Here is a 24,440-nt window from a genome sequence, read left to right on the forward strand (position 1 = left end):
TCCGGATCCGTAACCTACGATATAAACAAGAATGGTGTTATGGTACAACTTTATGAGTTCTGGTGGAAGATGAAATCTGCTGTGTCCTATCATGATCAAACTGTTTAGGGCTTCTAGTGATCTTTGTGTAGCTGTTTCGATATGTTTGGCAAAGTTCCACCTTTCATCAATTATTACTCCTAGATACCGGGCCTCACGACGCCGAATCACCGGTGAGCCCTCGATTCTTACCGTTAGATTCCTGGCCAATTGGCCTTTCAGTAATAGATATGTCGACTTGTTAGGCGCAATAGTCATTCTCGTGTTCTGGCACCACTGTGTGAGGATTGCTAGTGTTCTATTGATTTTGGGTTCGAGGTCTTCACGACTTCGGCCACCAACCAGCAGAAGGAGGTCGTAGCGTAAGCTATCGCCTCTAGCACATCCACACTGTTCTCCAAGCTCTCCAGGAGGGGCTCCATATTTATATCCCAAAAGAGAGGCCCCAGGACAGAGCCCTGTGGACACCCCTTCGTGATTTTCTTACCAATTCGCCCGCTAGGAGACGATAGCCAGACCTCTCTTTCTATACAATAGCTCCTCGCCGTATAGCGGCCCTGGACACTCCTTCTCCCGCAGGCAGGACAAGAGCGACGGCCACCACAGGTTGTCAAAGGCGCCACTGATGTCCACCATGATGCCAACTATGTACTTGTGCGGAGACGACCCACAGACCTCGAACGCGAGGGCAATTGCGTCACACGCAGATCGCCCCTGCCGAAAACCGAATTGTCTGTCACTCATCCCGCACAGCACTCGGTGTGCTGTCAGTCAATCAGCTAGTAACCTCTCCAGCAATTTGCCTAACAGGTCCAATAGACAGATAGGTCTATAGGACTTTGCTTCTTTAGGGTCTTTGTCCTGCCCTTTTTTGATAATTACGACGTTGGCCTGTTTCCAGATTGTTCTGAGGTGCAGGGTCTCGTTGTAAATTCTTGCTAAAGGTGTCACCAGTTGAGGAGCGAGGTATTGCACCTCCTCCGCGATGATGCCGTCTGGTCCCGGGGCCTTTCCTTTCTTTAGTGATTTTATGTGTGCTGCCACTTCCTCTTCTGAGAAAGGGTACACCATAGTGTTATTCTGGTAGTCTGCCTGCATAGCCTACCTAATTAGGCGTTGTTCTTCTGTGTCCTCTTCCTCTTTATCATCAGGGAGGAGTGAGTGGAGGAGGACCTCAGCAGTTTCCTGCCAAGACCCAGTCATCCGGTTTCCGTCCCTGATAGTGGAGAGCACCATTGGCGACCTGATTTTTTCTCTTACTATTTTGTAAGGAGTGCCCCAGGGATCCATAGCCAATTGGCTGTGAACGTATTTTTTCCAGCTTTCCAACCTGACTGCTCGCAGTTCCTTCTGAAACTGCTCTATGGCTTCCCTGTATATTTGTAGCCATCTTTGTTTTTCTTCCCAGACGACACTTCGCTGGTAATACCTCCTCGCCCTCCTGACAGACTGACACATCTGCCCTAACTCCGCAGACCATGGTGATGGAGAAGCCGCAACGGCTCTCCTCCTGGTTGGTACAGCAGCCTTTACCGCCCTGGTAAGAGCGCCCACCAGATCTTCGGCGTGTTTGTTGATATCATCGTCATCCTCTGGCCATGTCGGAGGGTCAAACTCTCTTGCAAGGCGCTCCCAGTTGGTCCTGTTGTAGTTTAGTTGTACTTCCCACCCTATGTCCCAATGGCACTCCCGATCTGAGATTGTAAATGTGATCAGGTTGTGATCGCTGGTTGTGTCTCCGTCAGTAACAATCCAATTTTGTACATTGGCAGCGATGTTGGCTGTCATCATCGTGATGTCAATGTTGGTTCCATCTCCTCCCCCTCCTGTGTAGGTGGGGGGGGGGGGTTTCCTGGTCTATTGGCAATGAGAAGTTGTAGAGACATGATAGTCTCTTCCAGCTTGCCTCCTCTTTCATCTCGAGTGCCACTGTGCCACATGGGGGATTTGACGTTCACGTCCGCCACCACAACTGCCTTTCTGCCCCTCAGCACCGTTGCCACCTGCGTGAGTTGGTCGAGGTACACGTCAATGTCTGTACCGTACTGAAAGTACATATTTATTAGATATATGACGCCAATTGGTGACTAAAGTTCAATGACATTGCAGTGGTCGTCCGAAAGATGTGAGAGCACTGTTACCCGCAGTGCCTTGTTAGTTATTATAATGGTGGCTTTCGGGTCGTCTCCGAAGCTTACTACTTGCCAACTCATGGCAGCAAAGGCTACATTCCCCGCAAGAGAGTATGGCTCCTGCAAACAAAGCACATCAAGGCTCCTCTCCTCCACCACTCTCCGAAGCTCCTGCATGACATCCTACTGTTATTTGCGTTTAGCTGCCCTATCTGTATTTCTTTAGGTATGGGAAATATGTATGTACGTATGATTGTGGGAAGGTTTTCGTCCAGTCGTAAGCTATTCTCCCATTGGATAGGACAGACTGATTGTATATTCCGTCTAAGTTGAAGGTTTCATTTCTTCTCTCAAACACCTTTTTTACTAGGTCACGCAGGGCGCCGAAGTCGGTGGGAAGATTCATGGCCTTTAGTTGTACCCTGTCAACAGCCTCCATGGCCGAGAAGGTGACCTTACGCCCGTACCTATGTCCTACCCGCACTAGATGTCGTAGTGCGGTGGTCAGGACAGCTGGCTCCTCCAGGCGGGATAATTGTAGAGAATGTTCAAGATTGGGGTATATTCTGACCGGATCAACCGCTGTTCTCACAGCTGTTGGTTGTCTCGAGTCAGTACTGACATTGGTGTTATTCGTAATTGTATTGACTTGCACCGGCGATTCCAGTACAGGACTCCCTTGAACGAATGCTGGTCGGCCCACCGCTACAGGACGCCTGTCTCGAGTTGCCTATTTCCTGGCGTTCGCGATCCCCAGCGATAGGGAGAGGGGGCTGCCGCTTGTTCTTGTGGGTCCGTTTGGACACACGCATCCTTCATTCCCCTCCTGCCATCTCTTCCTTCTGCAAGTGTTGCGAGGAACTGTTTGAACTGGGCTGCTCTTGCCGCGTCCCTTCTCCTCTTGCATGGGGATTTTCTTTTAGGCATCCTGGGTGCCGTAGTAGACTCAGCCATAGTCAGTTCTTGATATTAAACTCTGTTGCAGTATCCTGTACGTTGGGCAGTTGCGACGAGAGGCATTGCAAGTCTTTTTGCCTCTCCTCGTGCAGGGGATGCATATTGCAGATTTTGTACAGTTTTTTCTGATGTGATTTTCTTCTCCACACCTGGAGCAAACCGACTTCCTTTCACAGTATTTATGCACATGATCAAGATCACTGCAATTATGGCAGCGAGGTACCACCAAAAAGTCCCGCACATTAATGGCGTGGAAGCCAATGCAGATCTTACCCATTGAGGTTAGTTTCTTCCACATCTGGCCAGAGACTTCCGCCACATGATGCACAACGTCTTTGTCTCTTGGCCCCGTTTTGAATTTAAGTTTGAATTCATTTTTGAAATCGTCTGTACTTATATCGTCAAAGTTCTGATTTCGGATTGTTTCTTGAAGCTCATTATTATCAAATGTGACGTATATCATACATAATCACAAGCGGATTTCTCTTTTTTGGGGGTTCACATTTTACGGCTTTGCACAGTTTCTGATTATTAAGTATTTTATTCCTGTCATCTTCCGTTGCCACATCGACTATTACTACGTTCTTTGTAGCTTTCACTTTATTTACTTTGATTTTGTCCTTTGCAGGATTGATCATTGTTGTGAAGATTTCTTGTCCTTTCTTAGTGTCTTGACCGGGCAATGGTCTCAAAAAGACAGCAGTGTCCGGTCTTTGTGATACTTTTACAATGGTATCCCTTGTAGAGTACAGCATTGCATGGTAGTGAAACATGTACTGTAGGAAAACCGGAACAAAAGAGAATCGAAGCATTTTAGATATGGTTCTACGGACGAATGTTGAAAATTAGGTGGATTGATAAAGTGAAGAATGACGAGGTTCTACGCAGAATCGGATAGGAAAGGAATATGTGAGAAACAGTGATAAGGAGACGGGACAAAATGCTTCAAATGGCTCTGAGCACTATGGGACTTAACATCTATGGTCATCAGTCCCCTAGAAATTAGAACTACTTAAACCTAACTAACCTAAGGACATCACACAACACCCAGTCATCACGAGGCAGAGAAAATCCTTGACCCCGCCGGGATTCGAACCCGGGAACCCGGGCGTGGGACATCAGTTAAGACATGAGGGAATGACTTCCATAGTACTAGAGCGAACTGTAGAGGGCAAAAACTGTAGAGGAACACAGAGATTGGAATACATCCAGAAAATAATTGGGTACGTAGGTTGCAAGTCCTACTCTGAGATGAAGAGGTTAGCGTAGTAGAGGAATTCGTGGCGGACCACATCAAACCAGTCCGAAGACTGATGACCCAAAAAAAAAAAAATTATGTTACAATTGGTAAGACAACTCTGCTATGCGAGGGTGTAAATGAGAGGAATGCTGTTTGTTTTAGTCATCAGCTGTTTACGGTCAGGAAAGTCTGTCTTTCAGTAATATTTGTCCACAGTGGAGGAACTTTTCGTCTTGCCTTACTCATTTCCCCGTGATTTGCTCATTTCGCTTGTGGACTCACGAACGTGGCCAATTAGTTGATCACAGGGGTATCATAAGGAGAGTACGTCGAGGACAACATACTGGGTTCTATAACTTACGAGGTCTTCGAGCCACTCACATGTCCATGAACCTGTTCCATATGCTCGTACTTTCTTTAACAGCATGCAATGTGGCACTATGTCAAACACTTTCTGGAAATCTATAAGTATGGAATCTGTCTGTTGCTCTTTATCCATAGGGCGTAGCATATAGTGCGAAAGAAGGGCAAGCTGAGTTTTGCAGGGCAATGCTTTCTAAAATCGTGCTCATTCGTGGACATAAGCTTCTCGCTTTCAAGAATATTTCGTATATTCGAACTATGTCTTCAAGTATTCTGCTACAGATCGATGTTAGGGATGTTGGTCTCTAATTTTGTGGGTCCGTTGTTTTGCCTTTCTTATACACAGGAGTAACCTGCACTATTTTTCAAGTCGCTTGGGACTTTGTGCTGGGAAAGAGATTCACGATAAATACACTCCTGGAAATTGAAATAAGAACACCGTGAATTCATTGTCCCAGGAAGGGGAAACTTTATTGACACATTCCTGGGGTCAGATACATCACATGATCACACTGACAGAACCACAGGCACATAGACACAGGCAACAGAGCATGCACAATGTCGGCACTAGTACAGTGTATATCCACCTTTCGCAGCAATGCAGGCTGCTATTCTCCCATGGAGACGATCGTAGAGATGCTGGATGTAGTCCTGTGGAACGGCTTGCCATGCCATTTCCACCTGGCGCCTCAGTTGGACCAGCGTTCGTGCTGGACGTGCAGACCGCGTGAGACGACGCTTCATCCAGTCCCAAACATGCTCAATGGGGGACAGATCCGGAGATCTTGCTGGCCAGGGTAGTTGACTTACACCTTCTAGAGCACGTTGGGTGGCACGGGATACATGCGGACGTGCATTGTCCTGTTGCAACAGCAAGTTCCCTTGCCGGTCTAGGAATGGTAGAACGATGGGTTCGATGACGGTTTGGATGTACCGTGCACTATTCAGTGTCCCCTCGACGATCACCAGTGGTGTACGGCCAGTGTAGGAGATCGCTCCCCACACCATGATGCCGGGTGTTGGCCCTGTGTGCCTCGGTCGTATGCAGTCCTGATTGTGGCGCTCACCTGCACGGCGCCAAACACGCATACGACCATCATTGGCACCAAGGCAGAAGCGACTCTCATCGCTGAAGACGACACGTCTCCATTCGTCCCTCCATTCACGCCTGTCGCGACACCACTGGAGGCGGGCTGCACGATGTTGGGGCGTGAGCGGAAGACGGCCTAACGGTGTGCGGGACCGTAGCCCAGCTTCATGGAGACGGTTGCGAATGGTCCTCGCCGATACCCCAGGAGCAACAGTGTCCCTAATTTGCTGGGAAGTGGCGGTGCGGTCCCCTACGGCACTGCGTAGGATCCTACGGTCTTGGCGTGCATCCGTGCGTCGCTGCGGTCCGGTCCCAGGTCGACGGGCACGTGCACCTTCCGCCGACCACTGGCGACAACATCGATGTGCTGTGGAGACCTCACGCCCCACGTGTTGAGCAATTCGGCGGTACGTCCACCCGGCCTCCCGCATGCCCACTATACGCCCTCGCTCAAAGTCCGTCAACTGCACATACGGTTCACGTCCACGCTGTCGCGGCATGCTACCAGTGTTAAAGACTGCGATGGAGCTCCGTATGCCACGGCAAACTGGCTGACACTGACGGCGGCGGTGCACAAATGCTGCGCAGCTAGCGCCATTCGACGGCCAACACTGCGGTTCCTGGTGTGTCCGCTGTGCCGTGCGTGTGATCATTGCTTGTACAGCCCTCTCGCAGTGTCCGGAGCAAGTATGGTGGGTCTGACACACCGGTGTCAATGTGTTCTTTTTTCCATTTCCAGGAGTGTACAAGCTAAGTGATTGGCCAATGCCGTAGAGAACTCTATGAAAAAACGAACTGGGATTCTATGCGGACCTGGAGACTTATTTGTTTTCAACTCCTTCAGTTGTTTCTCTGCGCCAGGTATACTTATTACTACTACTCGTATGTCGTCTGCACGGGAGTCTGTTCGATGGTTAAATGACGATATGCTTGTACGATTGTACTGTGTGAACGATTTCTTGAACATGAAATTTAAAACTTAGGCTTTCGTTTCGTCATCTTCAACTGCCACACAACGGTAGTCAACAAGTGACTGAATGGAAGCCTTAGACCCACTTAGCTATTTTACACAAGAATAGAATTTTTCCGGGTTCTTCGCCAGATCTTTAGCCAAGGTATGACGGTGGTAGCTGTAGTACGCTTCGAGCATAGATCTTTTCACAGAACCTCTACTAACCGTTGCTTGCGCGTTCTCTTTTGAGCCCAGAGTGCGACGGCCTCTGCTTCTTTATCAGTTCCCGAGTCTCATTATTGAACATGGTGGGTTTTTTCCGTCCATAATCCACCTACTAGGCACATAGTTCTCTAGACCACGATTTATAATCTCCTTAAACTTTGTCCACAATTCCTCTAAGTCCATCTTACTGGAACTAAGTGATGTGAATTCACTGTCTAAGTGAGATGCGAACAACTGCTTGTCTACTCTTTTTAGCATAGAAATACTCTCTTAGCCTTCTTGGCTCGTTTATTAACTTTCGTAATCATAATTTCTATTGTGAAATTATGAGCGCTAATCCCCGTTACCATACTGACGTAGCTTCAAGGTGTAAGATATTTCCATTGCGTGTGGGCTAGCGAACTAGCTGCTTGAGACAGTTTCCAGAAAACCCATTCAAAAGTACTTCGTATGACTGTCTGTCTGTACCCCTTGCAATGAGTACTTAGACATCCCCGACTATACTCGGTAGGTTAAAGTTATACATGATCTGGGTAACCATAGACATTCTTTGAATAATTCTAGAACTGTCACAGCAGAATCGGGTGGCCGATGAAAACATCTAATAATAAAATTTGGTTTCAGTTAGACCTGTCATGGGCGACCAGATAACTTCGCTGTCCCTCTCAACTTCGACCTTAATAGAGATAATATTTTTGCCAGCTGCAATGAACCCTCCCCTTCCTGTCGCCTCTAATCTGTCTTTCCGATACATGTTTCATGACTCGCTAACTACCTCAGAGCTTCCCACTTCGACTTTCAACCAGCTCTTGGTCCCGAAAATAATTTAGGCAATAAATTCGGAAACTTTGTTACCAACACTTCGAGAATTTACTGATAAAATTTTGACAAAGTGTCTTTACTCAGAACACGGTCTGACTTTCCTTGCTGCGCATCGGCTGGCGAGTGTTCATCGGAGTATCTTAAACTAACGCCTCGGCTGAAAAAAAAACTCATGTACATTCCTCAACTTATCTGCTACCCGAGTAGCTGCTTCCTTTGTGTAGCGCGCGCCTGTCCTATCAACGGGAGTCCTACAATTACCTAACCGATAATGCAGGTCTAGAAATTTGCAGCTAAGACCTTCACAGAGTCGACGAAACCTTTGTTTGAGACTCTCCACTCGGCTCCCAACCAAAGGACTTCGCTCAGCTCTCAAAACAATGCTGCAAACTGCGAGCTCTGCTTGCACCCACCCTTGAGGCCAGCAGTCTTCACCACTTCCGCCAGTCGCCTGTATGAACTGAGGATAGCCTCAGAACCCATGATACTGGTATATAGGACTTCTCTCATATCTAATTGCTTTGCCCATGACTTTTATAATTAGTTTTTTCCTAGCTTTAGATGCATAACTACACTTGCGGTTTTTGTTGGGTTGATGGGTAATGCCGCTCACTGTAGTATTTTGCAAGGGTTTACGTATCAACGTTAGGTAATAGATGGTGACAGTTTTCCCCTGGTCCAACCTGTAAGTAGAGTGTCTAGTGGAGTGAGCAAGATGGTTCATCAAGAACGAAGAAACGCTGCTCGAAACGAATGTTACTCAAATGTGACGGCTGAATCCCTTGCTGCCTCCCGGCCTATCCAGACGTATAGTGATAATATTACGATAAAAAGCCACAAGAAGCCGATCGAAGCGCAGTGACTCCCAGGTGCAATAAAATTGTGGTCGACTAACGCCTTGCTGGAATTTTCTCCCCAGCCGATCAGAATGCAAGCCCCGTGAGCAATAAACTGAAAACTATCCATATTAAGGGTAGTCCTCTTCCAACGAATGAGAAATAGGTGATTTTCGTGACTTTTTCAATTAAAATAAAAAGTAATGCAAAGTTTGATGATACAGCTTTATTTCTTACAGCTTTATCTTTAACAAATCATTTTTGTGTCCACATCGGATGCTCCCTGTAACCACCAAACCAGGTGGGAGGACCCCTTGCAACCGGAGCATTGCTCACGGCGGCATTTCACATTTCTCTCCTATTGGACCAACAACAAAACAATATTGTATAAACATTTTCAAAACTTTCCTATCAGCGTGCGTAGGATAACTGGAAAACGTTAAGTTTTAACACATGAAAAAATGTAATTTTTTTCGCCCCAAAAAGCCGTGCACCGAAAATAGACTTTTGAAGATATCGCAAAACGGCTACGTAATTCAATTTAGAACTCTGGCATCAAACTCCAATCAAAATCGTTTTACCCTTCTCAAGTCATGTTTACCATTTAAATGATGCAACATGTTCGAAATCCTGAGGAAAATAGGGGTAAGCTACAGAGAAAGAAAGGGAATACATAATATGCACAAGAACCAAGAGGGAACAATAAGAATGGAAGACCACGAACGAAGTCCTCGGATCAAAACGGATGTAAGACGAGTTGCTGTCTTTCCCCTTTCCTATTTAATCTGTACCTCGAAGTAGCAATGACGGAAATAAAAGAAAGGCTCAAGATTGGAATTAAAATTCAAGGTGACAGGATATCAGTGATAAGATTCGATGTTAAATTTGCTGTACTCAGAGAGAGTGAAGAAGAATTACAGGATATGCTTAATGGAATGAACAGTCTAATGAGTACAGAAAACTGATTGAGAGTAATCTAAGAAAGACGAAAGCGATGAGAAGCAGCAGAAATGAGAACAGCGAGAAACTTAATGCCATAATTGGTGACCACTAAGTAGTGAAGTATGCTGCTGCTTAGACAGAAAAATAGCCCATGACAGATGAAGCAAAGGGGACATAAAAAGAAGACTAGCACTGACAAAAATGGCAATCCTGTGTAAGAGAAGTCTGCTAGTATCAATTATAAGTCTTAATGTGAGGAAGAAGTACCTGAGAATGTACATCTAAAGCACAGCATTGTGTAACAGTGAGACAAGGACTGCGGGAAAACTAGAACAGAATAGAAGCAATTGAAATGTGGTGCTACAGAAGAATGCTCAACATTAGGTGGACTGATAAGCTAAGGAATGAGGAGGGCCTCCGCATAATCTGTGAGGAAAGGAATATATGAAAACACTGAAAAGTAGGAGAGACAGGATGATAGGACATCTGTTAAGACACCAGGGGATAACTCCCATAGTACTAGAGGGAACTGTCGAGGGTAAAAACTGTAGAGGAAGACAGAGATTGTGATGTATCCAGCAAATAATTCAGGACGTAGGTTGCAAATGCTACTCAGATATTAAGAGGTTGACACTGGAGAGGAATTCGTGGCAGGCCGCATCAAACCACACAGAAGAGTTATGATTCAAAAAAAACTAAGTGCCAGACTTTGCACCAGGTCCAGCGTAATTTTGTTACTTTTTTGTAGGTAACAAAGAGTTTAATTGTTGAGAAATATTTTCTGAAGTATCGTCTGCACTGCAGCCTTGTATGTGTGTGAAACATGGACTATAAACGTTTCACAAACTAAAGGAATAGAAGCTTTTGAAATGTGGTACTTTAATAGAATGATAAAGAATATATGGGTAAATCGGCCTGTTAATGAGGAGGCACTGAATCTGCTTAAGGAGACAAGATATTTATGGCGCTTCTTGACTAAAGTACAAGACTGGTTGGTAGGACACATCCTGAAGCACCAAGGAATCGACAATTTAGGAATGGACGGAGGTGTAGGGGCTAAATAATTTAGTGGGAGATCACGTCATGAATGCAAATTGCTGGTTCAAGCGGATATGGGTTGCAGTAGTTATGCAAAGAGGCTTGCACAGAGTAGACTAGAGTAAAGTGCTGCATTAAACCAATCTTTGAGCTGAAGACAACCATAACAACAGCAAGTTACCAATACTATTATATATGAAGGCAAGACATTGTTTAAAGATCTTACCTAAAATTTCGAGAAGTTATTGAGCCATTTATTTGAAATTTCAACACAATGCTCCAATAAACATTTGGATGGACACAGGCTATATTTTTAATATATGTAATACATCTGTTATATATACATGTATACAGGGTGTTACAAAAAGGTACGGCCAAACTTTCAGGAAACATTCCCCACACACAAATAAAGAAAAGATGTTATGTGGACATGTGTCCGGAAACGCTTAATTTCAATGTTAGAGCTCAATTTAGTTTCGTCAGTATGTACTGTACTGTAGTTCCTCGATTCACCGCCAGTTGGCCCGATTGAAGGAAGGTAATGTTGACTTCGGTGCTTGTGTTGACATGCGACTCATTGCTCTACAGTACTAGCATCAAGCACATCAGTACGTAGCATCAACAGGTTAGTGTCCATCACGAACGTGGTTTTGCAGTCAGTGCAATGTTTACAAATGCGGAGTTGGCAGATGCCCATTTGATGTATGGATTAGCACGGGGCAACAGCCGTGGCGCGGTACGTTTGTATCGAGACAGATTTCCAGAACGAAGGCGTCCCGCCAGGAAGACGTTCGAAGCAATTGATCGGCGTCTTAGGGAGCACGGAACATTCCAGCCTATGACTCGCGACTGGGGAAGACTTACTGTAGAACGACGAGAACACCTGCAATGGACGAGGCAATTCTTCGTGCAGTTGACAATAACCCTAACGTCAGCGTCAGAGAAGTTGCTGCTGTACAAGGTAACGTTGACCACGTCACTGTATGGAGAGTGCTACGGGAGAACCAGTTGTTTCCGTACCATGTACAGCGTGTGCAGGCACTATCAGCAGCTGATTGGCCTCCACAGGTACACTTCTGCGAATGGTTCATCCAACAACGTGTCAATCCTCATTTCAGTGCAAATGTTCTCTTTACGGATGAGGCTTCATTCCAACGTGATCAAATTGTAAATTTTCACAATCAACATGTGTGGGCTGTCGAGAAACCGAACGCAATTGTGCAATCACGTCATCAACAAAGATTTTCCGTGAACGTTTGGGCAGGCATTGTTGGTGATGTCTTGATTGGGCCCCATGTTCTTCCACCTACGCTCAGTAGAGCACATTATCATGATTTCATACGGGACACTCTACCTGTGCTGCTACAACATGTGCCTTTATAAGTACGACACAACATGTGGTTCATGCATGATGGAGCTCCTGCACATTTCAGTCGAAGTGTTCGTACGCTTCTCAAAAACAGATTCGGTGACCAATGGATTGGTAGAGGCGGACCAATTCCATGGCCTCCACGCTCTCCTGACATCAACCCTCTTGACTTTCATTTATGGGGGCATTTGAAAGCTCTTGTCTACGCAACCCCGGTACCAAATGTAGAGACTTCGTGCTCGTATTGTAGACGGTTGTGATACAATACGCCATTCTCCAGGGCTGCATCAGCGCATCAGGGATTCCATGCGATGGAGGGTGGATGCTTGTATCCTCGCTAACGGAGGACATTTTGTACATTTCCTGTAACAAAGTGTTTGAAGTCACGCTGGTACGTTCTGTTACTGTGTGTTTCCATTCCATGATTAATGTGATTTGAAGAGAAGTAATAAAATGAGCTCCAACATGGAAAGTAAGCGTTTCTGGACGCATGTCCACATAACATATTTTCTTTCTTTGTGTGTGAGGAATGTTTCCTGAAAGTTCCCCGTACCTATTCGTAACACCCAGTCTATACATATATTGTAATCTCCGCACGTGACACATTACTCGTTAAAGCCTGTACTGTGGTAGGTGAGCGGGGTTCGGCTTATGAGAAAGGATTTTTGTATAGATATCGATCGCGTGTACCTGGATGGTGGCCAAACAGACTTACACGCACTCTGTAATAACAATGATCCGTCAAGCAAGTTCGAATTGCAATTACACGTCAGGATGGACCAAAAGCAACACTGAAGATGCTACCAATTTGATAATAATACGGTCGCTAGCCTAATTAGGCATTAACTGAGTTTCTTCCCTGTATAAGTTGGTAGATATTCATGCAAAACAACAAGGAGTAACACTGCATAATATAGTAGAATTTTAGAACCAGAAAATCTATTGAACTGATAGTTTCACGTTCTGTACTGATATGAAAAAACCATTAATACAAAACACTACACTATAATGTATGCTACAGAACTTTATACAGTCTATTAATCTGATTACAATCGGGCATAGGTTACCCTAGAAATTGTACTTTCGTGCCCCACACACACAAAATGTCAGTTTTGATAAAGACAACACTGATAAATTTTGACATGTATATTGACTTTAACTTTTGCTGGTCAAATCAATTTAGAACACTTCAGAATTCAAATGAATAAAAATGGGGGGTGGGGGTGGGGGGTTACCCTGAAACTGTTATGATCACTGTATTTAAAAAAAATGTTAACTGAATTTATTATGCGTTCAAGATTTCCAGTATATAAGTTACTACTCTTTTCATCTTATTTATTGCTCATTTAAATACCTTTATATCTGTCTCGAAATAATTAAACTTCATTACTATGTCAATACTATGTCAATATTAAAGTTATCTTTCAACTTCGTTAGACCTTCATTATTCATTTACTGGTTCATTAACAAAACATTCCTTTAAACACCATTCTTACATAGCTAGGTCTGCAAATAATTATTATTAACACAAAATTTAATTTTTCATTTTGGGACACTCGGATTTTTTAATATATCGAGAACATTTACCTATTATTTACTTAAGTGCCTTTGGCACAGTCCAACCTCCTATCATAACGATTTAAATAGCAAATTACTTATCATTATTAAATTTCTCAGAGAAATAAAATCAAAGTCTGGAACACAAACAATTAACTACAAAGCATATACAAATACCTATATACACTACAAAACAATTTGTTGCTGCTTGCATTGAATGGCAGTCCATTTCCTTATTTACTAATAAACACACAATACTATTTAGAAAAATCACTACACATATTTGCTGCCTATTATTCAGATTTGGGCAGTCCATTTCGCATCATTTTATCACATCACCTGTACCACACTTACAATTCTCCTTTGACTATTTATCTGCTCTCTTTGGTGTTTGGCAGTCCTTTATATCACGACTCACGTACTGCCCACTTTGATTTTTGGCAGTCCCATCTTTTATTTGCCTTGCAGCATTTACCTTATCTTTTCAGCCTTTTTTTCCATACACCTTTACATTTATAGTACATTTGGTAATCTGAAACTTACATCGGTACATTAGTACACTGACATTAGTATACATATATTTACAAAGATTTGTTACATTTAGAATAAAATAGTTTCATCTTAAGATACAGCACATTTACTGCAGATTGCTTTCTGAGTGTACTTAGGTCACTCACTCCTAGGAATATATAGTTTCAGGTCCACAACGTTTCTTACACCTAAAGGTCTCTTGGATTTTAGGTACATCAGGTAGTAAGCATTATCGTGTGGAATGTTCTGTATTATTTACAGTCCATTATAAATATATTTTAATTTGGAAATTTTATGGTTCAGTTCACTAGATTTTTCTGGGGTTTTTAAAAGAATATAATCCCCAATTTTAAATTGTGATACTTTCAGGTTTTTATCATGTCTTTTAGATCTAGATTCCGCTTTTTGCTTTCTGACTAATTGATTCTTTCGACTCAACCCCAAGCTCATACGAGGAGTAAACTCTAAGTTTTCCTCAATTAAACTTTTACTTCTGCTGCCTAATAAAATTTCTTCCGGTGGGAACCCAGTAGACTGATGATGTAAGGTGTTCATGACATTCTCAAAGTCCGATATAAATCTGCCCCAGGCTCTAAATCATGCCCCTTCCTGTTTTTTCCACAACGCACCTTGGTCGACTGTGACATTGTCCCAAGATACGTTCTTGACCTGTGAACCATTTATATCTGGTGGCTTTCTCGGTTTCTGGAGTTCAAAGTCTTTGCTTACTTGAACTCTTTGCAAAATAGACACTGAGTTGTTGGGTGGCTCTTTCTTTCTGTGTTCAGTATCAACATCGTGGTTTTGTTTTAAAACTTCATTATCAGTAGGTAAAATATCGCAATTAGCTATATTCTCATTATTTTCACTAGTACCGAAATACTCATCTTCTGAACTATCAACAGAATCCGACCATTATGGATCGCTTTCAGGCTCTAACATAAAAGCTTTTCTGAGACAGGCACTAAGTTCTTCCCCTGCATTTTCGTCAGGCTTTGATTTTAACCCAATATCCTCTTTTGGAAAAACGACCTCATTATCAGCTTTACACACATCCACTGTTACTTCATATTTAATGTAATCCTCGTGGACTTCAGTTACTCGTAGGTAATTACCTGCCCTTTCCCCACGGTGCCTTTCTGTAACAGCATGTACTGTTGGTGGATCGTTAACAGAAGTTACTTCCTCATCAATGCTTAGGCTTTCACCCTCCAATTCCTTCCTATCTTGAACCATCGTCATATCGGCAGCACGCATACTTTGCGCGGCGCTATTTACTCTCTTTCCTTAAATTCGGGCCACGTCATCTTATCGACGTCCCTACTATTTCCTTTTTCACTAATTAACCTCCTTGCCTCATATTCCTTCTTAAAATCCTCCCACTCACACTGCTTAAGGCCCTTGTGTAGATCGTCGATCTGCACACGCCAATCAGTTACTTCGGCTAATTCATTCTCGCCATTTACTTCACTGCTAACACTGCTAACCGCACCTCTCTCTGTATCCACTGTTCCATCTACTATTTCCTTCGCCACGCAATTACCGCTCGTAATGTATTCGCCAGCTCTTACGGCAATGTTCGTACCTAATTCTGCCGCCTTGCTAGCGGCTTCTCTCTGAACAGCTGATCTGCTAGGCTGGGCCGTTGCCCTCTGATGCTCCACTCGCCTGTTAACACGTAGCGCACTGTGCGGCGAAGTTGAATCATCTGTGCACGCACCTGATGCTTGTCTCGCAACAACACACTGCGTCGTTCCACGCCTGTCCCTAAGCTGTCTCATAACTTTACTGTCAGTCCAGTAATGTTTCTTAAATCGGGGCCGGTATGTTCTGTCCGCTTCCGTCTGGCCCCCAACGTTCTCGGAAATCAGTTTCCCGCGTCGTTATTATTTTGTGCAGTGTATCCTCTACTGCGACCTGGATAACCCCCTCTTCCTCTTCCTCTGCCTCTACCACGCTGTATTATGTTGACTCGAAAACCATCGCCGTCATTCCTCTAGTCTTTATTGCGGTTATTCCTGTTACTAAAATTCTGATAATTGGCACGACTTTCGCGCCAGTGGTCTTCGTCTTCGACCCTTTCGAGAAACGCTTGGAAGCTGCGATGATTGCTTCCCACATATCACTTCGAATCTTCTGGAAGCTTTTTATATAGCTCCCATACGATTTCAGAATCGGATCTTCTCACTCTTAAGTGTCAATTTTCGGTACCAATATTCGCAGAAATCTTTCAAAGAATTCCTGCCCCTGTTATCATGAAGTTTGGCCATGATAAACTCGCGCCACAAATTATCCTCTTTTTGTTCGGACCAGTATTTTTCCGTAAACTTCTGTTTAAACTCTTCGAACGTCATTGGTTCGGTATTCAAGCTGATTCCCCAGCGCTTAGCGTCGCCTGCTAAGGCGCTAATTACTACGTTTATCTTCACCTGACCAGATAAGTGTTTAGGAAACATCCTCTCGCAATTTTTGATAAAATCCAACGGATGCCATCCGTTATGTTTTTTGGGGGGATCGAAGCGTTCCTCACCTTCCAACAGCTTCGTAAGTGGCATGCCATTACAGACAACACCAGGCCTACCTTTGATTTTATTCTCGAGATCGAAAATTTTGCCTTCAATTTTCGATGTATTTTGTTCACACTTTTGTACGCATCCGGTAACTTTTCCGCCTAAATCTCTTTCAGTATCTGAAACTGCCTTTTTCAACTGTGAGATTCCATGTTGGCATTCGTTTACGATCTCAGTTTTAAGACCGAAAACTTTTTCGTCTACTTTTGTTTCAACTAGAGACTCTTCTTTCTCTTGGATGTTGAGAATTTCAACATCAAACCTACTGTTTATGTCGTCAATTTCCCCCTGCATAGCATTCATATTTTTATTAATTGTGTCAATTTCAGACTTCACAGTATTTACTGCAGAACTTAAATTACCCACTTTTTGTTCGACCTGTTCTATTTGTTTACTAATTTTAATTCCTTGTTCTTCGACCTGTGCTTTAAGCTGACCAACTTGTGTTTTAAGCTGCTCGTCAATGTGTGTTTTAAGCTGATCATTCTGTCCTGCAATTTGTTTGGTAAATCGTTCAAATAAGTCGTTCATGCTTAAAATTTTCATACTGTCTTGTACTACAGAATCGATGTGTTCCGATCCTACTTCAAAATTTTCTTTCGGTTCTTTCTTTATCTGTGTTGAATCAAACAAGTCAGTGGATTGATTCACATACACACTATCATCTACAAAGTCCTCCTCTACTTCCTGTTTTATTCCTTGCTGTGTTCGAGGCGATCTCGACATTTCAATCTGTTCGTTAACATGTTCGTGGTATTGTATGCACGCCAATTGTCTAACGCTAACGCCATCTGTTATCTGGGCGCGTAAACTCCTGTCACTGCCAGCCGCATCTTCCATTACGCTCAGCACATCTACTGTGTCTACGTTCTTGTCCATACTGAACGCAAATTACACCTCACTACCCTACTTGACGTTCACTGCTATTTACTTTACTGAATTTTATTGCAATTCGTGCCACTGAACATCACCTGTTCGGTATTCACGTTAATTTGTGACCGAAAACAACTGGATGTCCTGTCACCTGGTACCACTTGTAATGCTGTGGGGAACACAGTACTCGTTAAAGCCTGTACTGTGGTAGGTGAGCGGGGTTCAGCTTATGAGAAAGGATTTTTGTATAGATATCGACCACGTGTACCTTGATGGTGGCCAAACAGACTTACACGCACTCTGTAATAACAATGATTCGTCAAGCAAGTTCGAATTCCAATTACACGTCAGGATGGACCAAAAGCAACACTGAAGATGCTACCAATTTGATAATAATACGGTCGCCAGCCTAATTAGGCATTAACTGAGTTTCTTCCCTGTACAAGTTGTTAGATATTCATGCAAAACAACAAGTAGTAACACTGCATAATATAGTAGAATTTTAGAACCAGAAAATCTATTGAACTGATAGTTTCACGTTCTGTACTGATATGGAAAAACCATGAATACAAAACACTACACTATAATGTATGCTACAGAACTTTATACTGTCTATTAATCTGATTAAAATTGGGCATAGGTTACCCTAGAAATTGTACTTTCGTGCCCCCCACACACAAAATGTCAGTTTTGATAAAGACAACAGTGATAAATTTTGACTTTTATATTGACTTTAACTTTTGCTGGTCAAATCAATTTAGAACACTTCAAAATTCAAATGAATAAAAATGGGGGGGGGGTACACTGAAACTGTTACGATCACTGCTTACAATTTTTCATTTCGGGACACTTGGATTGCACAACATTTGGAAAGGACGCTGTCTAGGTTAGTTGTGAGGATAATTAAATGATGGAAAAGTTCTGGTAAAATTTAGGTTATTATTGCACAGTTCACTCTCTGATCCATACGAATACAGTACTAAAAGTTTCAACCTGCTAGTATCGATGTGGCAGTTGGTTGGCGGCGAGGTGGAGAGGCACAGAGCACACATACAACCACAGCTATGGCTCTTGATGTATCGGCACTTTAATTCTTCTTAGCGTCGCAATACTTTTCCATTTAGTGCCTATGGAATTTTGCCATGCTGTGTGGGCATTGGAACAGCATACCCAAGGCTCAGTGAAGTTACGTCTCCCAGGAGAGCCTCCTCGCTCCAGAAGGTGTTGCTCAAACCAGTGCCACACTCCGACTACTACTGCTGAGCCCGTTGTGCCGTACAGTGCCAACGTGCATTTTCCCGCGCTCTCCTGCCATCCTCCTTTTACCGCTTCCTGACAGATCGGGTATTCACCCGAGGTTCTGCATTCTACATATCCTAACACATTGCCTACGTATGGACCAGATGCACAGTTACAATTTTAAACATCTTACAAATGTTTCAACATTTGTTACATTTCAATTCTATTACAATATTGCTTGACATTTGACATAAACATTAATATTCACATTGAAACTTATTTACAGTTTTCTTAACATAATGACATGAAACAAAAAAGAAATGAAATCACATCAATTACACAAGTTTATCGAAAAATCAGAAGAAAAAAAAAATTACTTATATGTACGATAGTACAGCGTCGTTGTTGTTACAATATATGTCCAGGATTTTCTCCCAAACCCCTGGATCGATTTCAACCAAATTTGCAACATTTATAACCTAGCTCCAATAGGAGTGGAGACAAAGGCAAAAACGTGTTTTTCCTGTGTATCAGGCTGTCCTTCACGACAGGCATGTTGTATGGGAACACTATCAGCCTGTCAGATCAACCTGCTTTACAGGACAGGCTAAATGTAAAGGGAAAGAAACAATTTTCCAGGCTCTGACGTGCACACTGCCCTGCATGCAGATGTGTTGTGTTTTTGTAGTATCGGACAGCTTTATTAACCTGTTTTGCATGGTGGCATGTATGTCAGCAGTAAATAAATCATTTTCATGCCCCTGAAATGTAGCCCAACCTGCGTGATAGGCATGTTGTGGGAGCAGTATCGGCCTGCTTTATTGAACTGCGTTGCAGGGGCTACAGATGCTGAAGAGTATGGCTGTGGACAGTTGGATAGAGAAGGTGATGGACAGGGAGAGGAGAGGAGTCAGATATGCATGTGAAAGGTGAAAGGTGTATAGGGTAGTGGACAGGTGAAAGAAAAGGAGTGGGAGGTGGATATTGTCAGAGGGAGGTTCAAATGGTTCAAATAGCTGTGAGCACTATGCGACTTAACTTCTGAGGTCATCAGTCGCCTAGAACTTAGAACTAATTAAACCTAACTAACCTAAGGACATCACACACATCCACGCCCGAGGCAGGATTCGAACCTGCGACCATATCGGTCGCTCGGCTCCAGACTGCAGCGCCGAGAACCGCACGGCCACTCCGGCCAGCTCAGATGGAGGGGGCAGGAAGATATGGTATGGAGGAAGTGGAGAAAGAGGGGGAGAATGAGTTGAAGAGACAGGAAAAGTGGGTAGTAGGAGACAGGGGTGAGAGGATCAGGTGTACAGATAGAGGAAGAGGTGGACATAGAGAGGAGAGGGGAAGGAAGAGGAGGATGTAGTATGTCCATCATACAGGGTGAACATTAATAAAACTGACAAACTGCAGGACGCCTCCCTGACTGGAAATAGAGGAAAACAGGTCCTACGAACATGTGTCTGGAACTGCACTATTGCCACGGTAGACGGCACTAAGGAATAATAGTTCCCCTGTCCACATGACATGTGTTCCTTGTGTGTTCCAGGTTGCAGGGTAGCAGCCGTTGTAATGTAGGATGCACATAATCATACGTTGTCTTACACCATGTTGGAGGGGGAGGGGCAGTGGTGGGGGTGGCTTTCCTGGAGCTCATAATAGGACTCGTCTCAATGTCCTGTAGAACCAGGTCCTCCAAATCTGCTATACGCACAGTCTGCTGACTTCCTATATGTTCGTCCCTCTGAAGGAACCCATGATCACATAAACTCCCAAAAAGGGTTTCACATGAACGTCCAAAAAGGGCTTGAAATGTTGTGTGACATTGTTGGTGTCTTGAGCATACTTACTTTGGTACAGGCATGCTGCCTCTCGATCATTCCCATTTGTTTGGCCGAACACAAACATCATGTCGGCTAGTACCCGCCTTGAATACCGAACAATACTGTTGCTCACAGTGCGAAGGGTCAATCAGCCTGCAATACTCAAGGAACGGCACGTGGTCAGAGAAACTTTCATTATTCAGCATCGTCACTGTGGCTACGATACACTTCTGGACACATGTTCATAGGATCTTTTTTCCACCATTTTCAGACAGGAATCCGTCCCTGCAGTTTGTCGGTTTTGTTAGTGTTCACCCTGCACGTTTCAAATGCATAAGCAGCTGAAATCGCAGGAAAAAGGCTTCTCGGAAAGTTCTTGATCAATTTACTTCAAATTTTTTACACGCTACTCAAATAAACATGCAGACCAACAAAGGATACATATTTTTGTAAGTTAGAATGTACTGTTTTTCTGTTAAACGGGCTGTGAGAAAGAAAATTCTGTGCTTTGAAAATTTATTGTTTCCTTTCCTTACTCACAATCAGTTTTAAATATGCTAACACGGTATTTAAACGAGTAGACAAATTGTTCGTCCCATTCTAATATTGTCCAGCTAAAGATAGAAGTTGTGAAGATAATCATTGTATCCAGTTTAGCATACGAGCACATTAGTGGTTGTAAGTTAAAATAATTATAATATTTATGCCATATATTAAGTTTCTCCTTCTGTAAATTTTAACAAAAGCTGTATACAGAACACTGTGTCGTTATGTTTGCTTCCTCGCAGTCAGTATTAACAGAGAACAGGAAAGATGTATTTATGACTTATCAGCTAATGATTAGAATACTACTGTGAAACCAGAATCGTCCAAAACTTTGTAATCGTATCCTTTGGCAGATTAAAACTGTGTGAAATACTGTCATTGAAGTAACTACCCACACAGATCCAGCAGATGGATGGGTCCCTCCCATACCCCATATGCCAATGATCCCAATCGATTTGCCCATTTATTTCAAGCGATTTCAGTTTCCAATCAAGCTTTTGTTTGCCGTAACGATAAATGAGGCCCAGTGTGAAAGAGAGGTGGACAGAGAGAGGGGAGAAAGGAGATTAGAATGTATATCCAATATTAATTCACGTTTAGCAATTTCTAAGCATTGTCTAAAAAAATGCTTCGCAATTGCTCAATAGTAAAATGAACAGCGATTGTTTTATGACGCTTCTTCTGTGTCTGTAAATAACCCTTCATCCATTTCAACGTTTTGCAGTCTACTTGTTAACAGATTTGCTTTTAACGGTAGGCTTCGATATGGTATAGAATCATTAGGTCTCCAAAGGTTCTTAATTTAGTGGCGAAGTCACTGCAGGGAGTCCTCATAGTCTGTCATCCTCTTGCGTATATTTTACATTGCCAGAAGGATGTACATCCAAAGTATGTACGTTTTGTTGTTTTTCGCGGAATTATCATACATTCGGTGTCTTTACCGGTAAATGCGTCATTTACTAGAGCACTCCAAGAATCACGAAGTAGTAGAGATTTATCGTTATTGAGACACTGTTATTACCAACAATCACGAAAAAGGGTTGATTTTTTTCCATTTTTAGACATAGTCTCCCCAGACATTAGTTCATTATTAAATCCACTTTGATCAATGTTCCAAATGCAGTCTCGCTGTATCTGGAAATTTGAAGTTTTCTGGTTTACGTTGTCGACTTAACAAGCCCCAGACTGGCGAATATCTTGGTTTTCCTGTACATCTCTGTCTGTCATGAAAATAGAAATGTGTCTGGGGCACATTGTCTATACTTTCTTGAGACGTGGTATGCAGGCTGCAGAAGATTTAAACTTTGTGTGCCATGTTTCTCTTGTTTTTTGTATTGCCCAAAATTTCAGGTACCAGTAATGGGTACATTTGCCTTTATTCCTTGCTATGTCAGATTTGGATAGAATGTGCTTTACCTATAGTTCCTTGATTGCCTTGTCTCGTTGAAATCGATGTTCATGACATCTTTTATTCTCCACGTAATCAAATAATACTTCGAGGTTCGATGTGGTTTATATAGCTGAATGCCTCTTGAACAACGATCCATAGGTCGCGGCTTTACATGAAAATGTAGCAAAATCATAAAAAATACTTACTAGACGTTCTTCTGAAAAGTTTGTTAAAATACCAACTATATTTGATTTCTTTTATGGTGAAGGTTCATAGTCACCAGAATTGTTTGCTTCTCTTTAAGGAGTATTGTTTCCGCCACTGCCACTGGCGTTACAATCTCGAATACTATTAATCCATTATCGTCCATAAAAACGTTTTCTTCATCCACTATCGTATCCAAGGTAGCTTCAATTGAACAGTCAAAGGAATATTCATGTTTCTGAACAATCAGATCCACTAAAACCGTTGCGAAAGAGTCATCATCTCGTCCTATGCCGTCTTCCGTTGAATAACGCCTTCTTAACCTGCCTACCATAGTACTTAAAACTTTCCAAACGTTAACGGTTTCGTTCATCATTGCTGAACATGTATGACAATATCGACACACGTATGTTAAACACTGCAACTGCTTGCTGAAGTAACTGATTTATTGGCGTGTTAACCCTCCGTCATTGAAGACTGCAAGCGGTATTGTGTACAAACTAAGAGCAACACAATCACACGCCGTTATAGGCGTAGTTAGAAACTTGAGATGGGTCTGTGTGCAAATTTTTAAATACTTTTGACAATGTTGACTGGAATACTCTCTTTCAAATTCTAAAGGTGGCAGGGCTAAAATACATGGAGCGAAAGGCTATTTACAATTTGTACAGAAACCAGATGGCAGTCATAAGAGTCGAGGGGCATGAAAGGGAAGCAGCGGTTGGGAAGGGAGTGAGACAGGGTTTTAGCCTGTCCCCGATGTTATTCAATCTGTATATTGAGCAAGCAGTAAAGGAAACAAAAGAAAAATTCGGAGTAGGTATTAAAGTCTATGGAGAAGAAATAAAAACGTTGAGGTTCACCGATGACATTGTAATTCTGTCAGAGACAGCAAAGGACTTGGAAGAGCAGTTGAACGGAATGGACAGTGTCTTGAAAGGAGGATATAAGATGAACATCAACAAAAGCAAAACGAGGATAATGGAATGTAGTCGAATTATGTCGGGTGATGCTGAGGGAATTAGATTAGGAAATGAGACACTTAAAGTAGTAAAGAGGTTTTGCTATTTGGGGAGCAAAATAACTGATGATTGTCGAAGTAGAGAGGATATAAAATGTAGACTGGCAATGGCAAGGAAAGCGTTTTTGAAGAAGAGAAATTTGTTAACATGGGGTATAGATTTAAGTGTCAGGAAGTCGTTTCTTAAAGTATTTATATGGATGTGAAACATGGACAATAAATAGTTTGGACAAGAAGAGAATAGAAGCTTTTGAAATGTGGTGCTACAGAAGAATGCTGAAGATTAGATGGGTAGATCACATAACTAATGAGGAGGTATTGAATAGAATTTGGGAGAAGAGGAGTTTGTGGCGCAGTTTGACAAGATGAAGGGACCGGTTGGTAGGACATGTTCTGAGGCATCAAGGGATCACAAATTTAGCATTGGAGGGCAGAGTGGAGGGTAAAAATCGTAGAGGGAGACCAAGAGATGAATACACTAGGCAGATTCAGAAGGATGAAGGTTGCAGTAAGTACTGGGAGATGAAGAAGCTTGCACAGGATAGAGCAGCATGGAGAGCTGCATCAAACCAGTCTCAGGGCTGAAGACAACAACAACAACAACAACCTGTTCGAGCCGAGAGTCGTCCCTTGTTAGACGTTTATCAATTGCTCGCATGCAGTCCCGAACTGCCG

General features: G+C 43.0%; 1 protein-coding gene across 1 annotated transcript in view; it reads left to right on the forward strand.

Annotated features, from left to right (window-relative positions):
- Positions 1-24,440, forward strand: part of LOC126176735 (metabotropic glutamate receptor 4-like) — an 848,202-nt gene that overhangs the window by 692,653 nt on the left and 131,109 nt on the right. The window lies entirely within an intron of this gene.

This window comes from Schistocerca cancellata, chromosome 3 (genome assembly GCF_023864275.1).
Source record: "Schistocerca cancellata isolate TAMUIC-IGC-003103 chromosome 3, iqSchCanc2.1, whole genome shotgun sequence".
NCBI lineage: Eukaryota > Metazoa > Arthropoda > Insecta > Orthoptera > Acrididae > Schistocerca > Schistocerca cancellata.